Below are 21,619 nucleotides of genomic sequence, written 5' to 3'. Positions count from 1 at the left end.
AGAAGAGAGGAGAGGAAAGGAAAAAGGAAAAGGGAAAGGGAAAAGGGAAAGGAAGGGAAGGGAAGGGAAAGGACGAGGAAGGGAAAGGAAAGGAAGGGAGGGAGAAAGGGAAGGAGTGAGGGAGAAAGAAAGACTGGAGAAAAGAAGGAAAGAAAGTTTTTCCAAGTAATGACACTGGACAACATAATTGTTAATTTCCTCTCAAGAAAGTTGACTTAGTAAGTCTAGAGAACTCTTTTCCAGCATCTGAGTCCCGTGTGCCAATAAGCATCTCTCACCATGAAAGGAATTCTTGCCCTCACTCCTGCAGATATCACAAACTGATTTTATATATAGCGAGGAACACAAACAAGGAGAGAATGTCTCCCATCTCTTAAGACCTGGACTGTCATCAGTGCTCCAGGAGCCACAGTGGATGTTTGTGATAAAGCTGCACGGAAACCTCCTGGCAGGTTTGGGGTATTGAAGAACACAGTGATGTATGGACAAGGGGAGATCAGCTCCTGTTAGAAGATTGGCTTTCCTCAAACCATCAAGTGTTAGAATATGGCATTTACCTCTCAGCCTTGGCAAGAGTGGAATTTCTCAATCAGAACATGGCAGTCATACAAGGGTTAGTGGGTGATGATTTTGAGTGGTGTGGCCATTAATAATCTAAACAGTGGCTCATAAGGCCTGGGTGTCTGGGTCAGCCTGGATCTTCAGGTACAGCAGATGCTGATGAGCTGGGATGGCACAGGGACCTTTGGTCCTTACGTAGGTTCGGGCTCTGACACTGAGGAAGAGAAAAGAGGTGATCAATCTAGTAGGTCTGCCTTTACGGACGGCCTGTCTTTAGCTGTTTCCTAGGACTCCTCTTCAGTAGATGCTTTGTGAGTGCCTATTCTAGGATAGATTGAGGCAAGGCTTTGGGATACAGAGTGAGAAAGGTAGTTAAGGTCCCTACCTTTATGACTTTATCAGCTTTATATTGGTTTATTTGTTGCTTACAATTAGCAGACTGTAAACAACTACCCTTTTTGAAATGTTTTGTTTTCTAAAACTTAATTTTATTCCTTATGATTTTCTGCATAGCATTTTTCACACTTTGAAATAAGTAGGCAAGTGACTATGTATGAAGTGCCTGGTATAGCCTGTACTTCCTATGGGCAAGCCCGGAATCTGTTTTGTATCCCCAAGGCCAGTACATACAAGTTCACTTCTTTAGGTAAATGAGGAAGTATTTCATTTGAGTCTCTAATTAAAGCTCAACCCTCCCCCATACAGAATGTAATGCAGTTGGGTCTAAAAGCACAAAGTCTGGGAGAAGAGTGCCCAGATTTGAATTCTGAATGACTCACAGCATCTGTCTAACTCTTTGGTGCCTCAGCTTTCTCATTTGTAAAAAAGAATAAAAGTAGTGCCTACTTCATTAGCCATTTCCAACAAGTTAGTTAGTTCATACGTGGAAAGAACTTGAAAGAGTGGATGGCACCTAGTCAGGCCCATATAAGTGATTGCTACTAATATTGTATTATTATTATTTGCTTGACATCCCTTTTCTTACAGAAGCTGAAACACAGGACTTAAGATGCATGTTATCTATACATTTAATATTTTTTTTCAGAGAAGTCTGTTTCAAATAACCTGTTCTCTTATCTCCTTAAATGGATAACATTTTATGTGTGCCAGTATATGGTTGAGAAAATGTGGCAATGGTAACCATGTGATGTAGCAACAGTGCCTTCCTCTTCTAGACTGGATGGCCTTTTCTGTACAAATATTGACCAACTTCTGACTATATGAGTATCTTCAAACCATATTTTTTTGGAAACAGTAGGGGAGTTATAACAAAAATAACAAGTCACTAATGGTGGTTTTACACATAATTTCTGATAGTCAGGAACTGACCATCAGAGTTACCGTAACTATAGCCAAATAATTCTCTCCATTTTGTGGATAGAGACAATGAAGCACTTGAGGGGTCATCACAGAGGTAATCAATTCTTGAAATCCTGTTGTTTTCTGCAACATCAAAAAGTGTCTATACTTCGTTTTAAAAAGTCCAAACTGCAGAGAACTGAAAACATGGCCATAGGAAAAACAGATTATTACTATGGTCTTGCTCCAAATCACATCAAAATGAATTTAATTGCAGTCTCCAACAATCAGATTTCATTTGGCACAGAAGTGGTCCTGTCACTTTTGTGATTTTAACAAACACTAATTACGATTTTGTAGATAGTGAATGATAATGGAAAGTTGTAATGTTTCATTGTTTTATTAAATATATTATGAAATTCTCTGTTTAAATGTCTAGCTCTATTTCTGCAATCCTGGAAAAAGGTTCAGATTTTATATTTCAGCTCCCCATCCCACAAAAATGGTAGAATACATCCTTGGGGCCGGCCGACATGTACCTAGAGAAATGCAAATTAGAATTTAGATATAAGGTGTTCCAGCCAACTTTCTACCTGAGCCTTTTCTAATCCATACTAATATTTTCAGATTATTCAAGTGCTTAAAACACTTTAAAAGCTTATCCTTATATTGAACTTATTGTATGCTGGGCAATATTCTGAGGCCTGTACATATATTATTCCATTTAACCACATGATCCTCATGATGCCCCTATGAAGTAGATATTGGTATTACTAGTATTTGGTGCATAAAGAAAGAGAGACACAGAACAGTTAAGTAACATTGCTAAAGTCACACAGCTCCTAAGTGGCAGAGCTCAGAAACAGACTCTGGCCAGCTAGCTTCAGAGTCTGTGTTTTATAACCGTGCTTTACTACTTCTTAAAATGAAGATCAACATAATCATCAACTATATTCTGATAATCATTTTTAGCATATTTTACTTTAGGAAAGTATTTTTAAAAGTTAAATTGAGCCAGCTTTCAAATAAGCTCTAAATTGGATTTTTTTGGTTGACAAGCTTATGTTTCTGGAATGGCTCAGGTAAATTCAGTTTACTGCCCCTTATTGTTATTTTCCCAGCCTCAGTCATCTCTCCTTATTCATAAAATTTGCCTTCATTTTCCCCCAAGATTTTCTTAAGCTTCTCGCCTTTGCTAAAATCTCCTGGTATAGATTTCAGAACTATGAGTTAATTTCAACATTAGCCTACAACCTAAATGATAAATTCAGGGGTGCATGTGATTCTGTTCCAACATAGCACAGCAAGAGACTTCTCTGTTCGGAAAAAGGAAAGGTGACATAATCTGGTATTCTTTGGGAATGCTTCCTGGAGGAATCCAGATGCACACAGAGGCCTGAAAATTGGATAGGATCTAGATTCTGGATGAGTGAGAAAGGGTGCTATATATAGAGGACAGATTCAAGGTCGTAGTCCGTTCTTTGTAGACACTGAGATGACCACTGGACTGCTGGAGCTGATGACCACTGTTGAAAAGCAGTGGATAACTCTAGCCTATAATTTTCCCTCTCTTCTCTAATCTACTGTTTCTCTCCACAACACAATCTAGAATTTTATAATGCATGTTTTACAGTTACCTTGCATTTTAGCACCAACAATACTGTTAACTTCTGCCATGGCCTAGTTTTCAAAATTAAAAATAAATAAATTCTGGGTCGTAGAGTTAAAGGTCTTTCATACACTGAGCCAAGCAATATGGTACTACCTTTGAATTTGCTGTGGACACGGGCAGTGGTAGTGGTAAATCCATGCTTGGCACGTATTAGCTATCAAAGCTCACGTCTCTGAATTCTGAGATAAATGGATGACTATAGTATGTAGAGGCTAACAAAGTGTAGAATGCATACTAGGGAATTCTCGGTTTCCTGTAGTCCACAGAGGTCTTGAATCATCTTGAAGATGGATCTACATGCCTGATTATTTTCTGAAACATTCCCATGGTATGTGGGTGTTTCTGGTAGTCTGTGCTTCTCCATATAGTCCCTGGATTTGGACTGGGGTCTTTTAAATACTCTGGGTACTGAGAGTAAAGGAATTTGACAGCTTAATTCATTGTAATAATTTATGTGTTTAATCTTTCTTTTTAAATGAGCCCCGAGGTTCTGCAACTGGTGTATACAGTATTTATAAATACGATTAATATGGTGTCCACTTTCTGGAGTGGGATCAAACAAAACAAGGAAAAAAAAAAAAACACCGAGTCAAACAAAAGCAGCCGGCTGGACTCTGTTTATGAGTAATGGGGGCTTTGTTGCTTTCATTCATCCTGGAGTCAGAAAATCATGAAAACTCAGCTGGCCCAGATCTGCACTTTTAGATAGGTGAATGTCTGTCCAAAAGGAATAGTCTAGAGTTCTAGCCATTCAGGTGTGATAAACTCTTAGAGCAGACACACCTTCAGATATCAAGGGTATTTCGTACTCTATACATGTGTGGAATTGAGGTAGTACTGAGGTAGATGAATGTAAGTATGCATTGTGTCATCATCCTTTCTTTGAAATGCTTAAAATTTAGAATTTGAGGTGTGGTAAGAACAGAGTGTATACTTCCATATATCCACCTAAACCAACAGGATGAAGTAGCAAAATCAGTTGCTCCCAAAATGACTGGTAAAGTAATTTCTCATAATGACTTTAATGAAAGGGCTGTTGAATCATGACCTGTAGAAGGAAGCCAACACCAGGTGATGGAGAACTGCCATCAAATCTGTTTCACTGCAGTGTAAATAAAACCCTAGACTGTGTGACACCACAATGCCCTCATGGAGAGGCATCTTTTGGCCTGAACCAGAAGCATCTATTTCAAAATTATCTCATTCTACACAAGCTGAGTTCGCAGCCTCTTAAAGTATACAAGGATCATTGTAGAGGAAAAGAGTATGGAAAGAGCAGAGTGAGGAAGGAAAGGGGTTAGTGATGAGAGCTGGGAAAATCGCACTTTTCATCTCCCATCAATCTGATTTCCTCCAACATCTGGTCATCTTCAAGGGGAAGGAAAACTTCATAAAAAGCCTTGAAGTATGTGCAATCAAATGTCAACATGCAGCTAATGCTTCACAAAGCGTATTTAGTAGATAAAAAGAAAAATTTTAATGCCATCATGGATAACCATGAAAAATACATTCATAGCCTTGCAAAAATATAGTTAGACAAACAGATAAAAAATTTTGAGCAAGTTACACTAACTTGTTAAGCAGATAGACCTAAGTGTAAGCATTTAGTTGATAGTCACCGTTTCAGAAATAAGGAACATCTAGGACTAACAGTTGAATCTTTTAGAGTGAGGATATAGATTAAGTACCACCTATAAATGTAAATCTTGAGGGGATATAATGAATGACCAATAAATACCTAAAACTCTAGTTATAAGGTAAATAGTCCTTTTTCTTTTTCTTTTCTTTTCTTTTTTTTCCCTGAGCAGTGAGCTTTCTATTATACCACAATGGTGAGCTAAGAAGATCTACAGGGGGAGTTTAATGAAATAAGAATAATTTGACCTGAGAGTGGCCAGGATTCATCAGGGACAGTCAGTCATGACCTTTAGAATTGTAAAGAAATGGCCCTCTATTACAGTAAGAAAACTTTGGCCAGCTGGAAGGAGGTAGTTGCTGGGAACGAGAATCTGCAATAAACATATGCCACAGGAATACATTTTACATATAGAACTGATTGTCCAATCACCTGTCCAGAATAATTAAATCTAATCTTGCCTACAAACGAGGTGAAGAACTGGTTGAACTTCCAAGGTCCTACCCAGTTCTGTGAGATTGGAGCTGGAAAGAATGAAAACATATGACCCTCATGAAAATCCCTTTTTTTTTTTTTTTCTACTTTTTACTGCTGATGGGATCCTGGAGAACTAGGACACATATTCGAACCGAAGTCATGCGGATGACATTTCTTTTTTTTTTTTTTTTTTAAGATTTTATTTATTTATTTGACAGACAGAGATCATAAGTAGGCAGAGAGACAGGAGAGGAGGAAGCAGGCTCCCTGTGAAGCAGAGAGCCCGATGTGGGGCTCGATCCCAGGACACTGGGATCATGACCTGAGCCGAAGGCAGAGGCTTTAACCCACTGAGCCAACCAGGCGCCCCGTGGATGACATTTCTATAGAAGTTTTCTCCTTCTCAAAGAATCAGAGATGCAAGCACTGGAACAGACCTATTACTCCCTTCTCCTGTTCCCCCAGAGACCTTTGCAGAATTGCTCCCAAAGTACTTTCCTGCTCCGTCCAGTCAAGTTGTAAATAAACCAAGAAACGTCTGTTTTGTAATCTAATAGCTCTTCTATTTGAGTATTTTCCTCAAAACAAATCCATTGTAAAAGAAAACCATCCTCTTCTCAGTGTCCCCTGAATTGCTCCCTAACTTCCTCTGCCTCAGTGGCCAGGGCTACCAAAGAAAGCGAATCATGTTGACAGTATTGTCAGCCATCTTGTTCACGAATGTATTATCTATTTTGATTTTTCAGCCATCCTCTCTAGGTGGCTTCTTTGGCACCATTTCTCTGAGGCATTTGGATTCCTCCAACATGACCAATGCCACATGGTAACCCTGGGCGGCACCCTGGGTGGATTAAGGGAGGTGTGAGAGAAAAGGTACTACACATGGCGTCCGCTGATTCTCAGTTTTCAGGCAGAGGACACACTATAGACTCTGCCTTGCCCGCTCCCACCCGGACTACTGCTGTTGCTGAGAAACCTGAGTCTCTCTAAATAAATATTTTGTAATAAGTAAGAGAAAAAATCAGTCTTATTAATTTCTTTGTGCTCAGACGAACCTAGCTGATCATTACAGCCTGTGTGCTGTGTATATGTGTGTGTGTGGAGCTATAGTTATATATAGTTATATATTTTGTTTCTTACTAAAGGAACGGTTGAATAGAACTATCTGGTTTAAAGGATGAGCCTGACTGATTACTGTAATTCATAGGGCCTTAATTAGCTGCACAAACCATTAGCTACAATTAGACTATTATAAAACACTTGATGCGCTATGTCAACCACGGGGCCTCATTTATTCTTGTGGCAGGGATCAGGAGGGGGGAGGGCAGGCACACTATACCGCCAAGCATGCTAATAAAGAATGATTTTTGATTTAAGATGTTGCCGATAGTGCCTCAAAATTAATCTCAATAGCTGTCTAATTTGTGTCGGTGGATGGTATATTTATTGTAAAATGACACCAAAGCTAAATGAGTTACCTGAAGCAGGAGTGTTAATGTCAGTGCCGGGAGACTCGACTCCATATGCTAGGATACTGTGAGAGGCTGGTGCCGAGTGCTCCCAGCGGACCACTTGGCCTCATCTGTCTCAGAAAGCTCAGCAACCTGACTTCCACTTTATGATCCTTAAATAATAATAATAAAAGAGAAAGAGGGTGAAATGGACAGACAGTGTCTAGAACAGGAAGAGACAAAGAGAGGTGAGAAAAGGAGAGAGAGAAAAAAAAAAAAAAAACCTGGCAGAGAGGCATTGTTACAGCACGAGTTTCCTAGGGTGAGGTTTAGCTCTAGATAATTATGGAAATGAAGAAGATAGCAGAGCCCAAGGTGTCCTTCAGGAGGTTTTCCATTAAAGAAGAAGGAATGAAAGGCCATGCTCATGCTCGTGGGTAATAGTCTCCCAGGAGGCAGAAGTGGAGCAGGAAACATCCTCTTCCTCTCGAAGACTATCTGATGGTAATAATTCACATTTACAAGGGCTTTGACGCTTCACACCTCATTCGTGTTCATTAGAGCTGCCCAACAAGTGCAGAGTCAGTTGTGTTGAGGAAGCTTTGCTTCTGGGGACAGAAGGGGGTGGGCACAGCCACAGTCACATGGGCAGCTACAAACAGCAGTGGGACTAGAATTCAGATTTCTGAAGTTGGTGCCCTATGTAGAATATTCCCAAGGTAGTTCCCAAACCCGGCAAATCTTCAGAATTCTTAAAAAAAATACACAAATAAAAACTTTTCTCAGCCTTCCTCAGACTTTCTGGGTTAGAAACTGGAAGCAGCGGTGAAGCTGAGGAATTTTTATTTCCAGAAATTCCCCCACAAAATTCTGATGATCAGATTCAGAAACCACTGCCTAGACCAGTGTTTTTTGTTTGTTTTTTTGTGTTTTTTTTTTAAAGATTATTTATTTATTTATTTGACAGAGATTACAAGTAGGCATAGAGAGAGTGGGAGAAGCAGGCTCCTTGCTGAGCAGAGAGCCCATTGTGGGGCTTGATCCCAGGACCCTGAGATCATGACTTGAGCGGTTCTGGGGTCATGACCTGAGCCGAAGGCAGAGGCTTAACCCACTGAGCCACCCAGGGGCCCCTAGACCAGTGGTTCTTAAACACAGGCATGTCTCAGATTGAATCTGGTGCTGTACCCCACACCAAACATTTCCAATTCAGAGATTTGGGGGGTCTGAAAATTTTATATTTCAAGTAAGTTTCCAGGTAATGCTCAAGGGGCTGGTCTGAGGGCCCGATTTCAAGATGATTCTCAACACTGTCTGCATGTTAGATCATCTAGCAATCTTAAAAATCTAATGCTAAACTTGTTTCTATTCAATTAAGTAAGAAAATGGGGTAGAACTTAGGTATCTGTGTTTTATAAAGCTCTCCACTGGATTCCAGTGTATAGCCAGGCTGAGAACTGCCTTTGTACTAAACCATCTTTAGTTAATACAATTCAGTTAGCATCTGTTATGGGCAAGACATGTATTGATGTTTTCTACATAATGACCCACATTATAAATTACTCCTTAACTTTAGTTATAGGGATTTAAAAAGTTTTGCTGGTTAATAAATATACTTTCTTTTGGCAGAAAATAAAAATGATAGAACTCAAAATGCCAGCCTCAGCTCCTGAATTGGCCGTTTTGGCAAAAAAAATTAGTATTTTTCCCCCATCATTTGGCCAGTGGGACACTTGAATCAGAATATCCTCTGGAAATTTCGAAATGCAGATTAATAGGCTATGTCTCAAAATATGTGAATCAGAATTTGTCACGTGTGGGCCCCCAAAGTCTGCATTTTTGAGGAGCACGTGGCTGGTTTAAATACCAAATGCTGCAATTTGAACTCAAATTCTTAAATCTCTTTTTGTATCTTAGAGGTCCTTTTTTAAAAAAGTCAAGTTTATCTTTATACCTTTATTATCATAAACAATGAATTTTGGAACACTGAAAAAAAAATAATATTTAAAAAAATAAATAAAAATAAAAAATATATACCTTTATTATCTAAGGTATCCACAGATATGTTCTTTTTCTGTTGATCATGAACCTTAAGTAATTCAGACTGGAGTTCTTTATTGCCATATGAGTATTCATTGGCTCTGAGATCTGGCTAACTGCTGTAACAAAGAAACACCCAAATGTATAATAGTCCAAACACAATAAGGATTATTTCATGCTGTCTTTACAGTTCAAGCAGGTATTGCTAGTCAGTGTGGCGTTTTCCTCCATTGATGATTGAATAACCAAGGCTCATTATTGCTTGTAGTACCATCCCATAGGGCTTCAGTATTGTTTTTCTCTAGTCTGAGGGGGAGTAAGAAAGGGAGTATGAAAGGATCATACCCACTTACAACCCTTGGCCTGGAATTTGCACCAACACTTCTGTTCATATTCCATAAGCTAGAACTTAATCACATACCATATTCAACTATAGCAGGGGCCAGGAAAGGTTATATCACACTGGGTCTAAGAAGATAAGAAAATAGATTTTTGATGAGCAGCTTTCACTTATGGCCACAGTCAGCCTCTTTGAAGACATCATAAGCAGTTGGAGAGAATAAGGCAAATACACCAAAAGAGACTGAGTCAAAAGGAGGAGATAAAAAGAATTAATTCAGACAGACTGTTTTGACTTTAGAAAGTTATGCCTAGGGGTGCCTAGGTGGCTCAGTCAGATAAGTATCTGACTGTTGATTTCGGTTCAGGTCATGATCTCAGGGTAGTGAGATGGAGCCTTGCAGCCTGCTCAAGATTCCTTCTGCCTGCCCTCCCACCTGCCCTGCTCGTGCTCACTCTCTCTCTATCTCTCTTTAAAAAAATAAATAAATAAATAAAATAATAATAATAATAAAAGTTATGCTTAAAGTTAGATTTACCTTTGAACTTCACAGTCACTTGAACCATATTCCTTTCTTTTTAATGTAAGCTAGGTTACTTTAATGTTTTAAAAGATGTTATTTATTTATTTGAGAGAAGAAAGAAAGTGTGTATGAGTACAAGCTGGGGGAGGGGCAGAGAGGGAGAAGCACACTCCTTGCTGAGCAGGGAGCCCATGAGGGGCTTGATCCCAGGACCCTGACATCATGACCTGATCTGAAGGCAGACACTCAAACACCTAGGCACCCCAACAAGGTTACTTTTCTGTCACTAAAACGATATCTGATAAAGTAGGAGAAGGGTATATTTAATTTTCTGGGGAGATGACACAGAATAAGTGTCAATGATATAAAATTATAGTCATTCTTTAAAATTTTCTTTTCTGTCAGTCTGGTCATAATGATGGTGTATGCTCATTATGGCAAGACTGTTAACTAAATAGCCAAATCTCTTAGAAATCTGTGTGATATAAAGTCAAAAGTTCCTCTGCCTTTGGTGAGGCCAGAGAAGATATGCCCCAAAGCCAAGAAGCAGATATCCTGAATCTCTTAGGATCTCACAGGCAATTCTGGTCACAGCACTCAAAATAAATGCAGTAGAACTAGAGAGTTTCAAGAAGTGGACATGGAGACCATTAAGGGGAGTTTGAGGGAATCATTGCTTGATAAAAACTGAGATATGTAAGGAATGCTTAGATAGGAAAGAGAGAGACATGGAGAAGGACAGGATGTTTGGAAACCATAAAGTGATTAAGGGGATGCTTAGCAGTTCACTTACAATTCAGAAATACTTAATGGATAATACCATGTGCTGGGCACCAGGCCAGGTGTTGGAAGGTACAATGGTGACTCTTCCACAGGTCCTAGCTTCAGAAGCCTCCCTTTTCCTAGGGAAGATGTTATGATGTACCAGAGCACAGAGTTTGATGTTTTTTTCAGACATTTGGAGGTAACTTTTAAAATCTAGCTCTACCTGCATTGGTTAGCAAACTTAAGAAGTTATATAACTGCCATGAAAAGAAACTTTTTTTTTTCATCTGTAAAAGTGGGGATAAAAGTAAATATGTCATATGACACATGCCTCAGTGTTACGAATGCTGATCCTTACAAGAGGATTAAATTCTATTATAATTAAGGCAGTAACCCTTGAAGCTTGAGGTTTAAAGTTGATATAATCTTATTAAACAAAGAGATAAACTGATGAGATGTGGTATTCAAAATGACAGATGAGAGGGCAGGGAATAGATCAGCATTGCATTTCACATTATACAAATTGATGGATTCTTAAGAAAAACAATGTGTCTTGTCCTATCAGAATACTTTAATGATATTGCTTCATAAAAGACATTTTTGGGAACAATTGTCAATTAGAGTCACAAAAAGAAATTTAGATTTTAATAGTGTGTTGTTAAACACATTTTTAAATTTATTAAACTATATCCTGATCCCCTCGTCTCTCAACTTAAAAAAAAAAAAAGGCTCTGATAGAGATAAACGTGGACTGGCCCCTCTGATGTCTATATACATATATATTTTTAAAGATTTTATTTATTTGTCAGAGAGAGTGAGCACAAGTGGGGGAAACAGCAGACAAAGGGAGAAGCAGGCTACCTGCCAAGCAGGAAGGCTGATGTGGGACTCGATCCCAGGACCCTGGGATCATGACCTGAGCTACAGGCAGATGCTTAACCGACTGAGCCACCCAGTTGTCCCTCCTCTGATGTCTATTAATATCCAGTGAAGACTGGATCTATTTCTTTTAATCCAGTCCACTTAATATTTTGGGCATAATCTGCCTTATTCCAACATTCTCTCTGAATATTTTGTTTTATATCATATAATAAGCAGACTATATTTATATAAAATAGAATATGTATGGAATATATATTATATTTTAACCTTTGTTTAATCTACATACCCAACAGTGGCAAAAATCATCACTGGAGATCCAATTCTGGGTTGGCACATTGGCCTACTTTTGAAGGATCTCTATGCTGGGAAATAGTGGGACAGCTCTTCGTGCATCTGCTAGAGACAGTTTTCATGAAAAGATTCCAAAGCAGTGAATTAAGGGAATAAAGTTAAAAGAAATATGATACATTTAATCACCTTAATCATTTTTAATGGATGGGTATGAGTTTGAGACACAGAAATGCTGCTAGAATGGGACTGGAAAGTAACTTTGAGGAGATAATCCAAAGATATCAAAACTGGAAAAGACTTTAGAAGTTATCTGGTCTGCTACCCTATTTCAGAACTGAGTAAACTAAGCCCTAGAGAGAATACCGAGTGGCTCTAAGGCTATTTCCTCAGTGGCAAAACAACACAGTAAGTTAACACTGAAGTCTTGATAATCTGCAGTGGGAGAGTGACTTAGATATGATACCTCAGTTTATCTCATCTAGTAGAAGACATTTCTAGATGTCCTGTCTGTTGTACTGACCAATTTTCATATATGTCACTGAAGCTTAGTGATTCTTACATGAATCTAAACAAATATGTGTAAATCATAATTTATAAAAAACAAAGGGTAATTTTTGTTTGTTTTACAAATTGACACATGACAAAATTTTTTAAAAAGTAACAAACTCTGAGGTGCCTGGGTGGCTCATTCAGTTAAGCCGCTGCCTTTGGCTCAGGTCCTGATTCCAGGGGTCTGGGATCAAGCCCCTAGTCAGCCTCTCTGCTCAGTGGTGAGGCTGCTTCTCCTTCTCCCTCTGCCTGCTGTGCTTTCTCTCTGTGTCAAATAAATAAATAAAATCTTTAAAAAAAAATAGCAAACTCATCTCATATATGCAGAAAATTTAGTCACATAAGAATTTTTAGCAATGTAGTAATTCTGTAAAATTTAGATAGTCTCTGGAATGTAGGAAGCAATTTATATTCCGTGAGGCAAACAAGAAGAAACCCTGATATAAAATTGTCACTCTCTTGCTAATCTTTCATGTATGAAAGTCACCATACTTAAAGAAATCCCAATTCTATAGTATTTCCTTTCTCCTCTAACCTCCCAAATGAAAAAGAAAAAAAAAAAAAAAACCACTAAACAAGATAGTGGAGCGTGTCAAATCAGCCTTAATTTTTGGCCTCTGCTCAGACACGATGGCACCACTCTATAATTACAACTAAGACATAATCCCAACTTCAAGAGATAACATTTAGAAATAATACTCCACTGGAAGAGGCCGTCTCAGCTGTAAATCCAGGTTTATCGAAGGCCACCCCACAACCATCACACAGCGTGGGAGCCTCTGTCGATGAACTGCAAAGATATTGCCAAAGATGGGGAATTATCAGGATCCTTCTGTGTGCCAGGCGATCTGCCACTTTTAAGTTCTAATACCTGCAACTGCTGAGCAGAGAAAGGGCAGGTAAGAAGGCCGCGGGAGGAAAATAATACTGGTCGTCTTTGTTTGAGGGACTGAGCTCAATGCTCCTGAGTTCCTTTAATGCAATATTTTTGCTCCTTCTTGTTCTGAAAGAAAAAAATCCCTTGGACCGAAATTTATCACAATTGAAATAAAAAATGTAAAAGATCAGCATAAAACATTTAACAGCAACAGTTAATAATGTATATGATAACATATTGCACTAATATATTGACAAATGTGGCAATAAAGTATTAATGTGATTATGTATCATCAAATATACCAGCCATTCATCCTCTCTTCTTGTTCCAGTTTAAAAACAAAGCAAATCCTAAGACTATAAAGTGGAGATAGAATCTCCAAGTGTGATTTCAATTAAGCACATCTCTGAGAAACTCTACCCACGAGCTCCTAAAGAGGCAGGTTGTCAGTTTGATTATGACGAAGTACTTTTAAGAGTGGTGACAAAAGCCACAAGAAAATGACTTCTATATTTCAACCCAAATCTGAAATCAGATCTGGCCAGCCTTGGGCAAAGCTGAGATGTCAGTGAAGTCTGTTTTCACAGCCTCCCTTCCCTATTTAGGAGCCGTTTTCTCCATCCCCAGGGTTGCAGTGTGCGATGGTCACTTTTATGTATCAGCTTGGCTGGGCTGTGGACCCCTTCCACAATCAAACACCAATCTAGAGGTTGCTGGGAAAGTATTTTGAAGATATGATTAAAGTTCATAATCAATGGACTTTAAGTAAGGGAAATTATTCTAAATAATCTGAGTGGACCTCATTCCATCAGTTGTAAGGGCTTAAGTACACAACTGAGGTTCTCTGAAATAGAAGAGGGAGTTTTGCCAGTGATCTGCAGCTTTAGCTTATGCTTGAGGGTTTCAGTATGCCCCTCTTGACATCCTGCTCTACAGATGTGATACTTGCCTGGCCAGCCCCCATAATCAATAAGCCAATTCCTTATAAAAGCTTTGAATGTATATCTCCTACTGCTTCTGTTTCTCTGGTTGAAACTTCTGGATACACAACATTTCAGAGACTCATTGTTACACTTAACTGCCACCCCTCCCCCCCAAAAAACTCAAAAAAACCAACAAACAAAAAACCCCTTTAATTATCAGGAAATAATTTATTCCCAATTACCTTGATATTGGAGCTTTTATGAAATCAAAACTTTTGTTATGTGCAAAATATAATTGCAAGCATCCATGAACAAGTAATGGAAAGAAATTGTAAACATTTTATCATTCTACCTCCAATTTAGGTACATGGGCAGCCCTCTAATTTTTTTATAGGTCAAGCTAGACCTGAAATCATATTTTTAAAGGGATTTCCAGTATTTTGTTAACTGTCTTTTCTTTCTGGGATATTTTTCTTACAGAGGTACATAATTAAGTGTTCTGAAATATACGATACCATTTGGAATTATTTTACTTGTATATTCCTTTAGATTTTAGCCAGGATGGCAATGTCCTGGTAGTCAGACCCTTGACCTATGAAAAAATCTATGTCGAGTAATATAAACTATACAGATAATAGAATAATGTTATGTAGTCTGATTTTAAGATATGAATTAGAATTATCTATGGTAGACTGTTTCAAATTCTTCAGTCCATCTGTTATAGAATTAAATATCCACATTCTTTTCCATATGACTTTAGAGTACCTTCCACCAGAGAGGCAAAGTGTATTTTCCCACCCCTTGGTGGTGATTAGATAATGTGACTTGCTTTGACATGGAATGTTAACAGATTTGGTAAGAGCAGTGACACAAAATGGTTTTTTTGTTTTGTTTTGTTTTGTTTTAAGATTTTATTTATTTATTTGGCAGACAGAGATCAGAAGTAGGCAGAGAGGCAGGCAGAGAGAGAGGAGGAAGCAGGCTCCCTGCTGAGTAGAGAACCCGATGCTGCGGGGCTCCATCCCAGGACCCTGGGATCATGACCTGAGCCGAAGGCAGAGGCTTTAACCCACTGAGGGTTGAGGCTTTTAACCACTTTAACCACTAGGCGCTCCACAAAATGGGTTTTAATGGTTTACTTTTGTCTCTCATGCTTCTGAGATGCACTCTGAGAGCATGTCTTAGGTCATATTGGAACAAGGAGAAGAATAGGATATGTGTAAAATTTCTGCTTCTTGGAACCAAATCTAAATGAGTCTAGTTGAATCTAGCCAAGCCCAGTTGAGATTAGGTATTCAACAGGAAAAAAATAAATAAATAAATAAATATATATATATATATATATATATATATATATATGATAAGCCACTAAGATTTTAGTGTTGTTTGTTATACAACATTTTTCAGCAGCAATCTTGACTAAAGGACTATGACTACAATATGAACTTCTGTTCATACTGTAAATTAGACAATTTTTTTTTTTTTTTTTAGTTTAGTTTTGTGTCATGTTTTTGTTTTTGGAGAGTTTTAGTCAGAATTTGGCCCCAAAGACCATTTTAAAAGAAACTTTTAGAAAGATAAGAGATAAGAATATAAATAAATGTAGTTTTAAAAATTAAATGATAAATGACAAAACAGATTAAATCAACTCATCCATTGGAAACTAATCCTAAATGCACTGAAATTTTAGGTTAGGCAGATTGACCTCGATTTCCTAGTGGACAGGCAATATCTAGGTGACAATTTAACATCTCATTAGTTTGACCAAAATTCACCCAATTGTGCAAAACTCTGTTTATAACCTTGTGTCATACACCTTTTTTTAGCCATTCTCCTACCTAGATTCTTGCCAAAATGGCACTTACTTATGTTCTTTATAGGAAGGCAAATTGACTTGTTGATTTTTTAGGGTAATCTGACAGGGGTTGCCAAAATGTAACGGGCATATGAAATTTGGCTTAGCCAAACCACTAAAAATTACTCTATAGGTATACTCAAGGAAAGTACCAAAATTGCAGTGTCCATCAAGATGAAGCTAAATTAATTACATGTTGGAATATCTTGTGGTCTACAAAAGGAACAAGATCTGTATGTAGTGTTATGGGAAGGTTACCTAGATACAGTGTCATGGAAAAGCAATGTGTAAAAAGTGTGTGAACAGTATGACTTCTTTGGTGTATGTGTATGTTTAATATATATGTATAGAGTTATGTGTGTCAACTTTTCATTCACATTCTTATTTTGACTGTTTCTGGGGAGAATCATGCCTTTTTTCACTGTATGCTGTTCTGTATTCATATTGCATCTTGCCTTTTATTTCCCACTTTCCTTTTTCCTCCCTCTCTCTCTTCCTTCAGTTACTTCTTTTCTTTGTATGGGAGTTGTTTAGCAAAAAGGAATTAATGATACTTCTGCTGTTATTGTTGCATATCTGCTTATACTTTGTGTATTATAGAGCATGAGTACATAAAATAAGTAAAAAGGCCTCTCATTTTGAGACTTAATTCAAGCCACTTTCTCTGTGCCTGACTTTCCAAAGCAAAAGGTCCCCCTTTCATGTTCTCTCTACCATTACTACCTGCCACTCATTGAGTTATCATGCCTATTATTTTGTAGATGTCATATTGGAGTTAACAGAACATTATTCATACAATTTAGAAAACACTGGGAATTGATTCCGAATTAGCTGACAACCAACTCTTTAACCTGGAAGAGTTTTTCTATTTTTCTGAGATTTAATATTTTCACCTAAAAAAGAAAAAAAAAATTAGGACAATGGCAAGCAAATTTTTTTTTGTTTTTGTTTTTGTTTTTTGAAAGATTTTATTTATTTTTTTTTGTCAGAGAGAGAGTACCAGTAGGCAGAGAGGCAGGCAGCGGCAGAGAGAGAAGCAGGCTCCCTGCTGAGCAAGAAGCCCAACGCAGGACTCCATCCCAGGACCCGGGATCATGACCTGAGCTGAAGGCCGCTGCCCAACTGACTGAGCCACCCAGGCATCCTGCAAGCAAAGTTTTAACAACATAATACAAAACTAAGGAAAGTAGGATGTATTGAGTGTCTATTATATGCCAGGTACTTCCACATATATGAACTAATTTAATGCCTTTAATAAACTTTTATCTGCTGTTTGTAGATAAGCACACTGAAGCTTAGTAACTATCAAAGGTCAATCAGCAAACTGAAGTTTAGTAACTGTTGAAAGTCAATCATCAAGGAAGGACCTGCGATAGGGTTCAACCCTACATGTGCTTGAATCTTACGTGTGTGTGTGTGTTTTCCCCACTATTCCCAAAACCTTTTTCATTATAATATAATAGACTTTGCCCCCTACTTAATGTGTTTTACAGCATGAATAAGTGGTTTAAGTAGAATTTGGAGATAAGAATAGGGACCCTGAAGTCATTAGACGTGAGGTATAGTTACCTCCTTCTCTCACTTACCTTTAATATCTATTGTGAGTGATGGGTAGTTTCCAGACAATGTACTCAATAACTTACCACTTTGAAGTATATTGTGTGCTTCAAGTATAACATCTGGCTAATTCACCATCATTAAAAAAAAAAAAAAAAAAAGGATCATTGACTGATCTTTAGGCTAAGTATTTCTTTCTACTCCCATGTTAAAATATTCTTCTCTACAGTTTGATGATTAAATGTCCTCCAAACATGAGGCAAGGCATCTCCAGCTGCCCTATCAGTTTAGCCATTAACTCTCACTTACACTGAAAGAGATAGTTTAAAACTCTATCATCTAAAAGTTATATGCTTATTTCAGTCATGTTGATGGTACTTTGAAAATTTCAAGGGCTTGGTGAGAAGTAGCCTTATACTTCCACAGCAACTGTTTTTTCTGGAAGGTCTAAAACTTCAACAAATTTAAAATGTTTATTGAATCCGGAAAACAATAAAGTCTAATCCCAAAAGGAGAGTGTGGGTTATAGAAAGACCAGTTAATAACTAACATTGTTTTCTTCTAGCATTTTCAAAATATTGGTGCATATAGTGGAGAAGATAGTCAGGATACGGAACAAAGAAAATGGGCTCAGTGTCAGAAATCACAAATGTTGTCAGGGCTCCATCATTACTTTTCTATGTGGTATTGGGAAAACATCCTCCTTCCTCACTCCCAGTCTGGGTATAATGGCAGCTTTGTATTCTCATAGAAAATAATGCTTAGAGAACGAAGAATAATAATTCTTAAGATCTGATGCAAAGTGCTATCATAAACATCATTCCTAGGGGAACTTCATTTGTGTTTTGTTTTTTAACGTCTGCTGCAGGTGAATTGTGACCCAGAGATTGAAAGATTTGGCCAAACCTTACCAGAGTTAGTGATGTAGGCAAATGCAAACTCCAGACATGTTGCCTCAATAACACTTGGTGCTTGCTACATAGTCCATTCTTTGTCTTACCAAACAGATTTCATTTCGTTCTTCCGAATGTACTTTCAGTAGATTTATGTCCCTCTTGAGTTCTTCAATCAAAAGTGAGTGGGGGAGGGTTTTAATCCAAGGATTCCATAGAATTAGTTGGTGTATATTTTTCTATCTCTTTGCTCTTTGTCAGAATATCAATATCATGAAGCATAATGCGACTCATACACTGTGAGGCAAGTCACCCCACTGTTAGTCATCCGCAGTTCCAGTAATTGCTTTGTTCCTTGTGACATGGATGCTTCCCTGAAAAGATATGGAACCAGTAGTTTGTAGCTTTGAAGAAAGATCTTTTGCCAGTTCTCTGCTTCACTCTTGAAATGACCTGAAGATTGTTGCTTTATTCCAAGGAACCAACAAGAGATCTCTACCAACATATGGTTGACTTGAATAATTTCTGGTCTCTTTCCTCTATGTTGGGGAGATGAATAGGGCTTGTCAGGAGTTAAAAGAGAAAAATGCCAGGCAAGAACAACTTATTTAGCTTGGTAAATGGAGGGGATAGGAGTAACTTATATATATATATACATTTTAAATATGTAAATACTTATTATCACAGTGAAGGAGGCACATTTTTTATCATATTCACTGACTCTGTTGCAATTTTAATTCAAATTTTTATTTAACAGGACTAAAATTCTCAAGATATTTTATTAGTAATAGGAAAACTATAATATATTACAGTAATATTGGGATTTGATAACAAAGATGCAGATGTCTCATGTAAGAGAGCTGCTCGCTGTGCACCCAGTACCCTCCTTGTGTTTTCACTGCAAAAGGTATCCAGAAATTCTTTAGTTAGTGTCATTTTTTTATCATATGAGAAAATAGAGATCAGGAGAGGTTAACTGATGAACCCAAGATCCTAGTAGGCCATGTGATCAGCATGCACTTGCCTTATCCCTCCAGGAATCTTTAGTGTTAGATATAAATTTGAATCTTCCCACTTATGGGATCTTGAGCAAGCTATATAACATCTTGTCACTTCAATTTTCTACATCTTTAAAATTAGCATAATAATAATACCTACCTCATAGACAATGGATTTTTAAGTAAGGGATGGTGTGTAATAAGTGCTTATTATATAGGATGGGACACCTAAAAAGGGCTTGTTTCCTGGTTGCTCTTAAGATTTATCTGTGTCTCTGATTGTCCCAGGCCAACTGAGATGCTTCATCTAGCTTCTTACTGCACTGAGCACATACAACCATTTTATTTATTTATTTTTATGATTATTTATTTCTTTCTGCCTTCTCTTTATTTAAAATCAACTCCCCAATATTAGACAATTCCAACAAGTACTTTTCAAAAACAGTTTTTTTTTAGTACTGTTACTGTGAAATGTCACAAATATTCTAAAAAACACTAATTACGTAGTCCAATTGGAAAGGACACATACATAAATCCTCTTTTTTCTTATTTTAAGACCTTTTATTGATTTACTTCTTTATTATTATTTTTTAAATTTTAGTTAACATATAATGCAATATTAGTTTCTGGAGTAGAATTCAGTCATTCATCATTTACGTACAATACCCAGTGTTCATCACAAGTGTCCTCTTTAATACACATCACCCATCCAGCACATCCCGACCCACCTCCCTCCATCAACCCTCAGTTTGTTTTCTGTCATTAAGAATCTCTTATGTGTGGTACCTGGGTGTCTCAGTCAGTTAAGCATCTGCCTTCAGCTCAGGTCATGCTCCCAAGGTCCTGGAATCGAGCCCCATGTCAGACTCCCTGCCTGGTGGGGAGACTACTTCTCCCTCTCCCTCTGCTGTTTGTGCTGTCCCCCCTACTCTCTGTCAAATAAATAAATAAAATATTAAAATTTAAAAAAAAAAGAGTCTCTTATGGTTTGTTTCCTTCTCTTCTTTTTTTTCCCCTTCCCATGTATTTGTCTGTTTTCTTTCTTAAATTCCACATATGAGTGAGATCATATGGTATTTGTCTTCCTCTGACTTATTTCACTTAGCTTAATACATTGTAACTCAATTCATGTCATTATGAATGGCAAGATTACATTCTTTTGGGGGTAGCTGCGTGGCTCAGCTGATTAAGTGTCTACCTTTAGCTCAGGTCATGATCTCAGGGTCCAGGGTTCAAGCCCTGTGTCTGTCTCCATGCTCACAGGGAGTCTGCTTCTCCCTGCTCATACTCTTTCTCGCTATCAAATTCTCTCTCAAATAAATAAAATCTTTAAAAAAAAGGATTACATTCTTTTTGATGACTAATAACCCATTGTATATGTATGTGTATTCCATTATATCTTTATATATTTATTATAATTTATATGTATTTATATATATGTGTATTTATATAAACCACATGTTCTTTATTCATTCAGTCAATGGATATTTCTGTTCTCTCCATTGGTTGGCTATTGTTGATAATGCTGCAGTAACCATTGGGGTGCATGTATTCCTTCAAATCTGTATTTATGTATCCTTTGGGTAAATACCTAGTAGTGCAATTGATGGATCATAGAGTAGTTGTATTTTTAACTTCTTGAGGAAGCTCCATACTGTTCTCCAGAGTGGTTCTACCAGTTTGCATTCTCACCAACAGTGTAAGAGGGTTCTCCTTTCTCCACATCCTTGCCAGCATTTGTTTCTTTTATTGTTAATTTTAGCCATTCTAACAGATATGAGGTGGTATCTCATCGTGGTTTTGATTTGTATTTCCCTGATGATGAGTAATGTTGAGCTTCTTTATGTGTCTTTTAACCATCTCGATGTCTTTTGTCCATTTCCTAAATGGATTATTTGGCTTTTGGGTGTTGAGTTTGATAAGTTTTTTGTAGATTTTGGATACTGATCCCTTATCATATATGTCATTTGCAAATATCTTCTCCCATTCTACAGGCTGCCTTTTAGTTCTGTTGATTGTTTTGCTTCCTT

This window comes from Lontra canadensis, unplaced genomic scaffold (assembly GCF_010015895.1).
Source record: "Lontra canadensis isolate GAN:19392208 unplaced genomic scaffold, GSC_riverotter_1.0 scaffold17, whole genome shotgun sequence".
NCBI classification, from domain to species: domain Eukaryota; kingdom Metazoa; phylum Chordata; class Mammalia; order Carnivora; family Mustelidae; genus Lontra; species Lontra canadensis.
The sequence above is the reverse complement of the archived record's forward strand: the minus strand, read 5'-3'. Positions refer to the sequence as shown.